The 13,326-nt window shown below is 41.9% G+C and overlaps 1 long non-coding RNA gene across 1 annotated transcript in view; it reads left to right on the forward strand.

The window, feature by feature from the left end:
* The window catches only part of LOC135361641 (uncharacterized), a 42,406-nt gene that overhangs the window by 25,755 nt on the left and 3,325 nt on the right, over positions 1 to 13,326 (forward strand). The window lies entirely within an intron of this gene.

Raw genomic sequence — 13,326 nt, forward strand, 5'->3', positions numbered from 1 at the left:
AGCTAGTTTATCTCCACAACTATGGCACAATTTCTGAGGTCTCTAGTAAATGCCTCAGTGGTTGTAGTATGCTGAATAAAGGCCTCCTGAAATGCCTACATCTTAATCCCTGGAACCTGGAAATATGTTAGGATACATGCCAAAGGGGAATTGAAGTAGCAGCTGGAATTAAATTTACTGATCAGCTGACTTTGAAGTAGGAAGATTATACTGGCTTATCCAACAGTTTTTAAAAACTAAAGAGGGAAGCAGAAGAGAGAACCAGAGAGATAGAGGATTCAGCTCAGTGTTGTTGACTTTGGAGATGGAAAAAGGGGGCCGTGAATCAAGGAGAGTGGGGGACCTCACCAAGGTGAAAGACACAAAAATGTGAATTCTTCCTTAGGTCTGCTAGAAAGGAATGCACCATGCCAACACTTTGATTTTAGCCAGTGAGATCTGTATCAGATTTCTGACTTACAGAATTGTAAGATAATAAACTTAGGTGTTTTAAATCACTACATTTATAACAATTTGTTACAGTAGCCATAGAAAAAAGGTTTCTCCACATTGACTAGGTGGCACTCAGTTGTCTCCCAGAGAGCTGTGGATGCTGAGAAACTTTCAGTTTATAGCTCCCTGGGAGTTCTTTCACCTTGCTTTGTTCCCTTTCTCTCAGGGATTATAGTCCTGCTGTCCAATGTCTGAAGTAATTGTATCATATATTTCGTGAGGTTGTCTAGTTGTTTATGGCAGGAAGAAAACAAGTAGTATTGGTTATTCCACCAGGACTAGACATGGGGGACGGGTGGGGACACAGAATTCAGCTCATACCAGTGCTTTTCCTTATTTAAGTTACTGTTTTAAAAAAGACTGGGATCTTTTCTCCCTCTGTTTCTATGGCCCATTGGCCATTCTTTATCATTGAATGGTGGCAGCAAAAAATGTAATGAGGTAGATTTGATTTGCTGGATAGTGTGCCAGGATATGGTCAGGATACAGTTCCTATCCTCAAGGGCCTTTCTTTTTGTGGTGGAATTATATATTTTTGATATTAAAATATTAACTGGAGCACCTGGGTGGTTCAGTCAGTTAAGCGTCTGACTCTTAGTTTAGGCTCAGGTCATGATCTCAGAGTCATGAGATGGAGCCCTGTGATGGGCTCTGTGCTCAAGGGGGAGTCTGTTTGCGATTCTTTCTCACCTACTCCCTCTGCCCCTCCCCCCATATCCCCACCCTATCTCTGTCTCTCAAATAAATAAATAAATCTTTAAAATATTAACTGATTTTTTTTGGTCCATAGTCCCTTCTTCTACCCATTGCTCCACAGACAGATTTCTATACACCTTGGACACTCACACAAGCCTCTTTATTCTCACATATGTATAAGCAGCATGAAAATGCTGAGACTGGGGACCAATGGTGGGCAGCCTTACAGTCAAGAATGAGCGAAAACTACACACTAACTGACAATGAAATACCCAGCAGAAATGAGGATGTCTGCACAGATGATATTGAAGACCAGATGCCCAGCTCCACAGCCCAGAACTTAGATGCAACCCCAAAAGAAATCAGGAAAACCTCAAATTAACTAGAATTCCTATTGGGCTGTGCCAGTAGCATGGAAACTCAAGAAAGAAATTTTATTTTATTTTATTAAAGATTTATTTATTTACTTGAGAGAGAGCACAAATGGGGGGAGGGGCAGAGGTAAACAGAGAGGACATCTCAAGCAGACTCCATGCTCAGCCCAATTCGGGGCTCAATCCTACAACCCCAAGATCATGACCTGAGCCAAAATCAAGAGCCAGACACTTAACCAACTGAACCACCCAGGCGCCCCAAAATTAAATTTTAAAAGTCACATTTCTTGCACCCTGAAATCAACATCTACAATATTGTCTACCTGGGGAAGCAGGACATTTCCATAAAAAGAGAGGTATTGTCACTGGGTAGTGGATAGGAGGAGTAAATAAGCTCTTGTATTGCAGCCACTTTCTATAGAAGTTCAAGGCCTCTGCAGCCCGTAGAGGTGAAGAGAGCATCATGAATGACTGGTAGCCTTCTTGCAATATTAACTGACCACAGTGGTTAGGGTGATGCATAGCACCTAACAAGCTAGGTGCAATAATAAGGAAACCCCAAATTTAAAAGATTAATGAAAACAGGAGTTTACTCTGCATATGTAATAGATGGACGGGGCTAATCCTCGCTGCTAGGTGACTTCTTCCACACAGTCATTCAGGTCCCAGGATGCTACATCTCCCAGCACGAGGAGGAACAGTGTAACAACAATGTAGAGAATTACTAATGGAAGGAGTCCTCCTAGTTCCCATTTGCCGAATGTTTCTTGTGCCAGATACGGTGTTGAGACTCCCCACTCAATCCCCACGATAATCCTTTGTGAAGAAGGTGAGGTTTCTTTACACCCAATTCTGGCTAACTCTGAGCCAGATTCTTAATCATTCTACTCTACCTCAGCCTTTTGATTTATGCTGATGTTGCATTCCTGAGAAGTTCATTCAAAAACAGTTAATTCAAAAACATGTAAAGCAAAAATGAAGTTTCTCACCAGAAGTGAAGGAAAAGCAAAGCAGGAGAGATGCTCCCGTAGATTGCAAAGGATTCCAGTCATGTAAATGTTTTCATCAGATTGCATTAATATGAACTGTAAATAAACAGTTCATGGGGAAACTTGAATATATTAAAATTTATTCATGGATAACAACAAGAAAGAAGATAGCTCCTTAATAAGGGAGCACTGGCCAGTATAGTCTGCAGAGGCCGGTAGGCAAGTCTTCCCCTTCTACACTAGAAGAATTCTCATGTATGAAGACTCTCTTCATGTTAGTGGTGTTCCCAACTGAACACCCATTACACTTGGTGGCCCTGCTTAACCATTTTCTTAGCTCTTTTGTCAGAGTGAAGCATACAGCTGAAGCCCGTGAAAATAGTAATTAATAATAATAATTATTATTATTAATAATAATAGTCAAGAGCACTATGGGCAGACACTATTCTAAACACATGCACTTATTCATTCGGTCTTCAGATTCGTCCAATAGGATAGATTCTTTTATTATCTCCATTTCACAGAGGAGGTTAACTGAGGCACTGAGGGAGTGAATAGCTTCCTGTGATGGCTACCTTTATGTGTCAACTTGGCTGGGCCACAGGGCCCAGATAGTTGGTCAAACACTATTCCGGATGTTTCTTTGAGGGTGTTTCTAGATGAGATTCGTATTTAAATCAGTGGACTTTGAGTAAAGCAGATTGCCCTCCATACTGTTGGGGAGGCCTCATCCAATCAGTTGAAAGACTGAAGAGAACAAAAGGCTGACCTCGCCATGAGCAAGAAGAAATTCTGCCAGCAGCCCGCCTTTGGACTCCATCTGCAGCATTAGCTCTTCCTAATTCACTAACAGACTGCTTTTGAACTTGACCTGCAATTCTTTCCTGTGTCTGCAGCCTGCCAGCCTCCACCATCAGATTTTGGACTTGCCAAACCTCCACAATCACATAAGCCGATTGCTTAAAATAAATCTCTTTCTCTATATCACATCCTATTGGTTCTGTTTCTCTGGAGAACTTCACGTCCCCACCTAATGCCCTTGCCTGAGGTTATATACCCAGTAAATGGTAGAAATGGCTTCCAGTCCTGCAGTCTGGTGCCAGAATCCATACTCTTGATGGGAACTGTCCTGTTAGCCTTTATTAGTGCAGTGGGTAACCTCTATTTTGATGCTGGTAGTGATAGCTTTTTCCTACTTCTTCATATTACCTGACCATATTAGTTAAGATGATGCAAACTGCCCAAGAAGTTAGCTGCTGTAATAAACAAGCCCAAAATTTCGAAGGCCAACCACAATAGGTGTACTTCTTACTTATGTGTGAGTTGACAGGGGCCTTCCTGGTTGCTAGGTGACCTTCCTCCACACACTCATTCAGGACCCAGCTGCTAGAGGCTCTGCCATCTTCAATGTGTAGCTTCCAAGGTGACCTTGGGGCTTGACTCTGCTCCAGCCAGCCAGCCACAAGGGGAAGGGGCAGGGTAGATCATGGATGAGAGGTTTCTCACTCCCTATTGCTAAGGAGTTTTCTGTTTAAAAAATCTTGACAAGCAACATAAATCCCTGCTATTCTGAAATTATTTTATGTGTATGTGTGTGCTGCTCAATTCTCTTTCATTTTATTTCAAACTCTTTAAATTAAGAGGATGTAAATTAGAGGCAGGTGTATTTCTTAATGAATCAGCCAACTTGACTGGAAGCGCTGTTTTATGTGGTGGATATTAAGAGAGAAGGTTGGAGATAAGTTTGGGGAGAGATTATGGAAGGCTTTGAACGCCAGGCTAAGGACCTTAGACTTTATCCTATGAGAGATCTCAAGTTCTTGGTCTTTCTCCTCTGAACTAACAGCCCTTATTCTCTATACCACTTTATCACAGATGACATTCACCACCATGCATGAAAGTGATAATCTTTAACTTGTCATTTGTTGGCTTCTTTTTTCCCCTCTTGCCTCCACATCCATCACCTAGATAAACTGTATGCATCTCAAGGGCAAGGACCATGACTTAAACTTTTCTTAAGGCTGCACAAGCCTCTCACATATGAAGTTTGGGGACTACATTCTGCTGAAATTCAAGACATATATGTCCCTACACCTTCAAATATCCCACAAATTGGTGAATAGAAATAGCATATAATTTCCTCCCCAAATGCAGTCTATTTTAATTGAAAAATATGTATGACGCCTTGAGGTTTCTAAAGACTTTGTAAACTACTCTGTTCTGATCAGAGTTCTCACCAAAATGGCTCAATCACTTGCACTCCCTGGTTTGGGAATTGCCCCCCCTCCAACTGCTGTCATATAAGCCAAGCGTTTGACACTCCAGGCTTTCAAATTCCTGTTACTGGGGTGGGGGGAGGATCTCTCAGGCCTCTTTATTTTCTCATTTTTATCACTAAGATATTTTTTTAGAGCCTTTTGTTTTAACAAGGGAGCAAAGCATTTTTTTAAAACTTACATCATAAAATTAATTGCATGAGGCACGACTAGCAGAAAACAAAACCCTGTTTATGCTGGTAGTCAGCTAGGATCATTCACCAGTGAGAAACTCGCTCTCGCCCACAAGCCTAGGATGCAAATTCATGGCTCAGCAAATTACAAATGACCACACATCACAGATCTGGGATTTGCAAAATCACCAAAACCATGTGTGCTGACCCTAGGATGGCAAGTGTCTGTGATAGAACAGTGACTGTGACAATAGGATTGCTAGCACCGGTTACCAAGCTGTGTGACACATGTATGTCAAACAGAATATGTGTCTGCATCACACACACACACACACACACACACACACACACACAGGAGTTTCGGTATGTGCATCTTTTCAAGTTCTCCATTGTTCGGCAACCAGCAACCTTAAAACAGTGGCTGAAAACAATAACCCTCATTTCTTCTTCCCTCCCACAGTTCTAGAAGTTGACTGAGCTCAGCTGGGTGGTCCTCCCGGGGACCTCTTCACCGTTGCCATCAGCATGGGGGTGGGGCTGGAATCATCTCAAAGTCCTCTTCACACACTCGTTTAGGGCCTGGAAACACCCAAAGAGCTGGAAGCTAGGGCTGGAAGACCGATAGCTCCTTGGGCAATCTTTCTATTTATATTTGGTCTCTCTACGTGGTCGTTCTTGTACGGTGGCTTCACCGTACGGACTTTTTATAAGGCAGCTCAGCGCTCCAATAGCACAAGTCCAAGGACAGAGAGAGAGGGGGAGAGAGGGAGAGAGAGAGAAACTCTAGCAGGATGGGTGCTGTGCTCTTACATAATCGTGCATTCATAATCATGTACATCCCATTACCTTTGCCAGCTTCCATTGGTTAGAAGCATATCACAGGTCTTACCCCCACGTGTAGGGCAGGGAATGACACAGGGTTATGACTCTTAGGAGCAGAGATCGTGGGGGCCACCCTAAAGTCTGTCTGCCACATGCAGTGAAGTGCAGGTCACATAGCTAGTGAGCAGCACAAACAGGATTGGTCCCCAAGCAGTCTGACTCCAGAGTCCTTGTTCTCAATTATTACGCCAGAGGGACACTCCATATGAGTGAATATTTTTTTAATTGCTATAATTCTCACTTTAAATGAGTACATTCTCCTCTGCATCCTCAGTATGAGACGAAGCTGATAGAATCCTGTCTGAGTCTGCAAGGCTAAAGACGGGACCGAGGAACATGGCGGCTTCATGCAGGTGATCCCACATCTGTTACTGAGGCTTCCCCTGGAGACACATGCTCCATGGTTATACTTTCAGGTCACAATAATATACCTAACATATTTGTACAAACAGAGAAAGAGATCTTGTCAGAAGGCTATATGTTTCCTTGGAACATCTTCAGGCCAGAAGGCACATGGACAGGAACAAATGGGTGGTGTCTCAATGGAAGCAACTGGAGGAAAGCTTGTGGATGGGGGGATTTCAGCCTTGGAAGGGACTCAGGCAGCAGCTGATTTTCTACAACACAACGGGCTGAAAAAAACACACATCTCTGTAAAAATAAAGAAAAGCCTAACCGAGTCCAGCTGCCATCCTCCCAATAATTAGATTTGGAGGATTATTGCCGAGATGAATGGAAGATATCATATGGTCACTGCTAGAAATATTGGCCATCCCTGTCTAACTGCACTACTAGACACTCGCGTTCTTAGCAGACCCACATATGTTTGTTTTTAATTAAAATGTGCTGAATGAACCGTTAGCTGCACTGAAATAATGAAGAAAAACAACACAAGACAAATCAGCTAATTGACAACTCCAAACATTCTATTTTATATCCTTCACTTATGTTAATGGAGATTTCTAATATGTTCTAGTTGAATTAATAATTACACCGTCACAGTTACATCATAATCTAAGAGGTAGATAAAAATATATTATAAATAACTACAGCAGCAACAACCACAAATGGTTCAAAGGATTACAAATTCATTTACCCAGTCTTTATTCCACTGAGTATTTATTGAGTGCTTATTGCTTATTACGTGCCAGGCTCTCATAGGCTAATACTTACTCCTGGTATTTTCAAATACACATTTTTGTTCAAGATGGCATGTTCTATAGAGTGTTGAGGTGCTATGCCTGGTACATCTCCAACTACACGATGAAACAAAACAGCAAGCGACTCTTGGAAAAACGAGCCCGTAATTTTAAGTCATTTCAAAAGCTAGTTTATGTGAAGGCAGACAATCTGGCCAAGATCTTGACAAATTACATTTTATTCAGTGCACAAGAAACTAACGCAGCTGCCTGAAGGAAAATGTATCCTGGGATTGTGTACACAGAGCAAGGCCAAAGGGCAGCCATATTCCAAGTAGACCATAAACAGGAGGTTTTAGCGGAGGCCTTTCCAAAGATCATGGCAGAATTTCAGCTGTGAGATAACCAGAATTCTGGCCAAAATTAGGAGTGATGGAAACTGTCACATGTCTTTGGGATATTTGGTGGAGATTAGTCCCTTGGCCAGGTAGTTCTCTGATGAATGAAGGAGGATAATTCGGAGTCAGTCACTGAACACCCTTGCTCTTAACTGGAAGACCGGGATATCAATGAGGTAAATTAACTTCAATGCATGTAGAGTTTATTTACAACTAAACTGCAAAGCCTCTGTCTCATCCATATTCAATCAGAGAAAATTGTGGCTCATCCAAGACAAGACGTGAGCCAAGTCTGGGGCGAGGCGAAGGGTGACATCATCTGAAAGGGCTGGAAATGAAGTGTAAATTTGAATATCATCTGTATATAAGTGATAATTAAAGCTGTGAGGCTCAATACGCACCAAGAGAGAAAGTCAATAAAAATGAGGAACAACAGTGTCCCGAGCCACATGGCACCTTGGAAATGGAGATTTTTTAAAAATAAAATGGGTGGGGGCAAGATTTCCTTTCCTCCTGAATGATCTCAAAACAGATACAGATCACTCGTCAGAAAAACCCTTACCCTCTGCAGATAATAACTGAATCACTTGACGGTTGGGCAAAGTAGAGGAGATTTCCTGGAAGATTTCTATTCCAAGGAAAATAAGTCAGTTCATGGGGTCTGGGAAGACCACTCCCCCTCCCCAAACAGACCATTTAGGAAATCATAACAAAGAGAATCACCCACCAGAGCTGACATTTGTTGTCCTTTTCAAGTCTGGTGGTAAATTTGGGTGGGAAACACAAGGTACTTTCATCTGGGTGTCCGAGGACTTTGTTCACACAGAGAAGAAATAGTTTCTCTCTTCTTAGCTGTGTTTGAACACTTTAACAGAAGCATAACTAAAGCAAGATGCACCGTGAATCAAATGAAATTAGACTGGTTCATAAGGAATTATTCATTACCAAAAGGGCAGCTTTTGCCCTAATCATTCCTCTAGAGATCTAAACTTAGGGCTCTTTTTTTTTCTTTCCTTTTTTTTTTTTTTTGACCACCAGCTCTCCAGACCATAGAAGCTTCCTAAAAACATCCTGCATCCTGTTCTTCAGTAACATGGAGTGAGCCTAACCACGAATGATAGGTGTTATGAGCTGAATTGTGTCCCCCTTGCACTCATATACTGAAGTCCTAAACCCCAGTGCTTAAGAATGTGACTGTATTTGGAGACAGGGTCTGGTTTTTGTTTGTTTGTTTTTGTTTTTGTTTATTGTTTTTTAGAAAAGCAGACTGCCATGTGCAGCACCTCATTTGGATGTGTCAGGAGTCTTGGAAGCTTGACTATCCTACATTCTCCTACAAGTGGGCCTTGAGAGCTTGTTTGGAAGTTCTAGCAGGGGAGTGCAGTTACTTGTATACCCTTGACCAAAGAATGGTCCTCTTCTATCAGGGAAGGTCGTCCTCTTCAACCGAATGCTTAGCTTCGGGAGGGACGCACATGGAGTGGTGAGAGAGGAAGGGGGACGCCTGTCTAGCCAGCCAGATCCGCCGAATAAAGCTTGGCAATCAATGGGGTGACAAATGTCTTAGCCAGATCACCCTCACATAATGGAGATAGGGTCTTCAAAGAGGTAATTACGTTAGAAAGGGGTCATAAGTATGGGCCCTACCCCTATATAATCGGTGCCCTTATAAGAAGAAGAGATTAGGACATAGGCACACACAGAGGGAAGAGCATGTGAAGACACAGGGAGAGGCCGGCCATCTACAAGTCAAGGAGAGAGGAAGAAACCTATCCTGCCAATGCTTTGACTTCAGACTTCTACTGTCCAAATCTGTGAGACAATAAATTGCTGCTGCTGAAGGCCCCCAGCCCGTGACACTTTGCTATGGCAGATCAAGGGGACAAAGGAAGTAAGGCCAGCATATGCATTTTCCATGGAAGATCCTCATCTTGAACCTTCCCTGTTATTCTAGAAATAGACCTACCTCATAGATTGATTTGTTATGTCATCTTGAACATCTTTTTTTTTTTTTTAAGATTCTATTTATTTGAGAGAGAGAGCACAAGAGCGGGGTGAAGGGCAGAGGGAGAAGCAGGCTTCCTACTGAGCAGGAAGCCCAATGCGGGACTCGGTCCCAGGACCGTGGGATCATGACCTGAGCCAAAGGCAGACGCTTAACTGACTGAGCCACCCAGGCACCCTCATCTTGAGCATCTTGAGATATATATATAAAACTTCTCTGAGTTTTAGTCTCCTCATTTCACAATTGGAATGAAAAATCTTTGGTTCACAGGACTGCTGCACTGGACATAGATTCTGAATAAGTTAACATGAACTTCTCTCCTTTGCCTCTTCCACCCCCTCTATAATCAGGAAACGCTACGACTTCCCAAATATTCTATTATGGTTTGAAGTTAGTCTGGATTAGTCACTCACTGTGACTTTGGACAAGTTATTTAAACTCACTGTCCCTCATAACCTGCTTCCTAATGTCGTAACAATTAATATTTAAATGACAATTATTTAGAGCCTCTAGCAGAGTGCTTGGCACATGGTAGGAGTTCAGGAAAGGTTGCTTTCATCCTTCTGAAGGCACGAGCCTGTTATTCACCAGCAGAGAAATGTTTATTGCATTTATTGCCTTTGATATTATACTCATTTATTTATTTATTTATGCCCCTCTTCAATCTAAAAGGATGTTAGTCAGCTCATAAAAATATCTCCAGAATAAATTAGTCCTCATAAGGGATAGTGGAAAGTAGTAGATAAGATCATCGACCACCTTCCTATAACAAATTCAAAAGGAAGCTCACAGGGCTGATCCCTAAGGCATCCTGCACTTGCATGGCCTCAAAATGCAGTAAGAGAGAGCAATGTTTTTCTAGAGAGGCAGAGGTGAAATGAAGTCCTAGTGTGTAGCTCCTTCATGGTTTCTGACTTCACACAAAAATACATTTAAAGTATCTTGAGGAATGGATGAGTTGGTCATCCTTTTGGCCTTTTTAAACTTCTTTAAAAATACAAGAGATACAGGGGCACCTGGGTGGTGCAGTCAGTTAAGCGTCTGACTCTTGGTTTTGGCCCAGGCCCTGATCTCAAGGTCATGAGATTTATCCCTGTGTTGGGCTCTTTGCTCAGCGGGAAGCCTGCTTGGGATTCTCTCTCTCCCTCTGCCCCTCCCCCAACTCTCAAATAAATAGATCTTTAAAAAATATATAAGAGATACAGAAAATTACAAAGAATATTGTATCCAAGTTCTCGTATTCTGCTACTCAGAATTAGAAAGCATTCACATTTCACTGTATTTGTTTGCAATATTTTTTAAGGAAATAAAATACTATGACTAAAGTCATGTCTGACTTACCAACAGAGAAGCAACTTCTAATGCATCTGAATGATCCTTCCAGAACATTAAATGCTGATATACATGCATTAGATATTTGTGTAGGCGCATGTGTGTGTTCTGTAAGTGGGGAGTGCTATCATATGGTAGGCACCGTTATGCATCACACTCTTTCAACTTGACATTGTTTTCTGAGATAAAGCTGCGTTGTCACACATGCATCTTGCTAGTTCCTTGTAGGGACGGTGGTATGGGATGAATTTTGTCCCCCTAAAATCTGTATGTAGACGTCCTCACCCCAGGGCCTCAGAATGTGACTATAGTTGGAGACTATCTATTTGAATAGACAAATTAGGTGAAAATGAGGTCATTAGTATGGGCCCGAATCCAATATAACTGCTGTACTTACCAGAAGAGATTAGGACACAGGCACGTAACAGAGGGAAGACCATGAGAAGACATAGAGAGAAGGTGGTCATCTTTAAGCCAAGGAGAGAGGCCTCAGAGGAAGCCAATGATCTCGGACTTTGAGGCTCCAGATCTGTGAGATAACAAATTTCCGTTGTTTAAGCCACCTGGTCTCTGGCACTTTGCTCTGGCAGTCCTGGCAGATGGGTATGGGCAGCCTGGAACACAAATGCCACAGTATTTTCAGCTGTTCCCCTACTGGTGGCCATTTAGATGGAAACTAAGCACGTGGCTCCTCGTGCACATGTGTGGGAGTGTCTCTAGGGCAATACCTAGAAAATGGAATCGCTGCATTACAGGGGAGGCGCATTTTCAAATTTGCAAGATGCTGCCAAATGGCCTTCTAACGCGTCTTTATCTGTCTATACTCTCGACAATAGCGAATGAGAGTGCCAGTTCCCCACATCCTAGCCAACATTTCATATTCTCCAACTTTAAGATGTGTGCCAATATGATTGGCAAAAAAAGATCTCATTGTTTCATTTGCACTTCCCTCATTATATATGAAGTTGGATATCTTTTCATACATGCATTTTCCATTCTTTTCTTTTAAGATTTATTTATTTATTTGAGAGAGAGAGAGAGCATGAGCAGGGGGAGAGGGAGAGGGAGAGGGAGAATCCTCAAGCAGACTCCCTGCTGAGTGTGGAGCCTGATGCGGGGCCTGATCTCATGAGCCACCCAGGCTCCCCATGCATCATCCATTCTTATTTCCTCATCTCTACATTCTCAGTTCGTATCCTTTGCCTGCTTTTCCATTCATTGTATGTCTTGTTCTGCCTTATTGGTGGGAATCATATACACTGTAGAGAATGATAGATGTCTGCTAGGTGTTCTGAACTCTTTTAATCTTGTTCATGGTGTTATTTTGACAAAAGGTCTTTACTTAGGTGTAATCAGATGTTCTTCTAGTCATAGTTTGCTTTTTTGTGTGTCATCTTAAAAAAAACCCTGCAACTTTCCTTCTCCAAAATTTTGAGAGGTGTTCTATTTTCTTCTAAGAGTTGTAGAGTATTTTTCCCCATGCTTAGATCTTCAGTACGTCTTTTTAAAGATTTTATTTTTGAGTCATCTCTACACCCAACATGGGACTCAAACTCGCAACCCCAAGATCCAGAGTCGCACGCTCCGCGAACTGAGCCAGCCAGGCGCCCTGATCTGCAGCAGATCTTTAATTCATTTCTGTGATGGGCATGAAGTAGGAATTTTTTTTTCCTTTTCTTTCCCATGTGAGAATCAAATGTCCCAACGCTATCTATTGAAATGTCAAATACTCTAATCAGTTAAAAAAAAAAAACTCAGTAAAGCACCCACAGACTGTCTTATTTTAAGAAGTGTAATTTCCTGGTAACACTTCCAAAATATATTAGGAGAAAATGTATCCCTAGGTAAGTTAATAAGCTGACTGAAATGGGTATTTGGATATGAGCCAAGCAAATGCTAGAGGTTGTCTGTCAAAAAGTGGTTTTGATATTGGGAGAGTTGATGTTAAGCCCTTCTTCCTGACAGTCATTGGATAGTGAGGCCAGGTGTCTTTCCAAGGCCACTCCAAGTTCTTAATGATTAAACCATCAGTGGTGTGTAGAAGGCTTGTTCTTCCATTGTCCCGAGCAAGGGGATGGGCCCCCTGTCCACCAGAGCAGTGATCTATGCACGGAAGTCTCTGGAATGATGTGCTGAAGTTGGCTACAGTTTGTCTCTCAAAGATGGAGGATGAGTATTTGTGGGAGGCTGATTTTTCACTGAATTCCTTTTTGTGACCATATGCATTATACTATCAATTCAAAATAACAATTTCTTTTTAAAGCAAAAAAAAAAAAAAAGGCAATATGTCACTAGGATACTAAATTAAACCAGAAGAAAACATCGTTGTGTTATGCTGCTTTAAAAAGAAACAGAGAGATGAGAACTTTTGGGGGGCAGTAATTCAAACAGAAATTGCACTTCATTTTAATTATTTGAATAATTTAGACCATTGGTTTTCAAATATTTCTTGGCCACAAAACACTGTTCAAACTGGACCTTTCTCGGAAGACCAACATATAAAAATAGATGAAATGAAAGTAGTTTTATTTAAAATGAAGAGGTCCCCTGGGAGCCTTTGAGGGGGCTCT

The sequence above is a fragment of the Mirounga angustirostris genome, unplaced genomic scaffold (assembly GCF_029215605.1).
Source record: "Mirounga angustirostris isolate CCGP_5_RB_7025 unplaced genomic scaffold, mMirAng1.0.hap1 SCAF_9, whole genome shotgun sequence".
NCBI lineage: Eukaryota > Metazoa > Chordata > Mammalia > Carnivora > Phocidae > Mirounga > Mirounga angustirostris.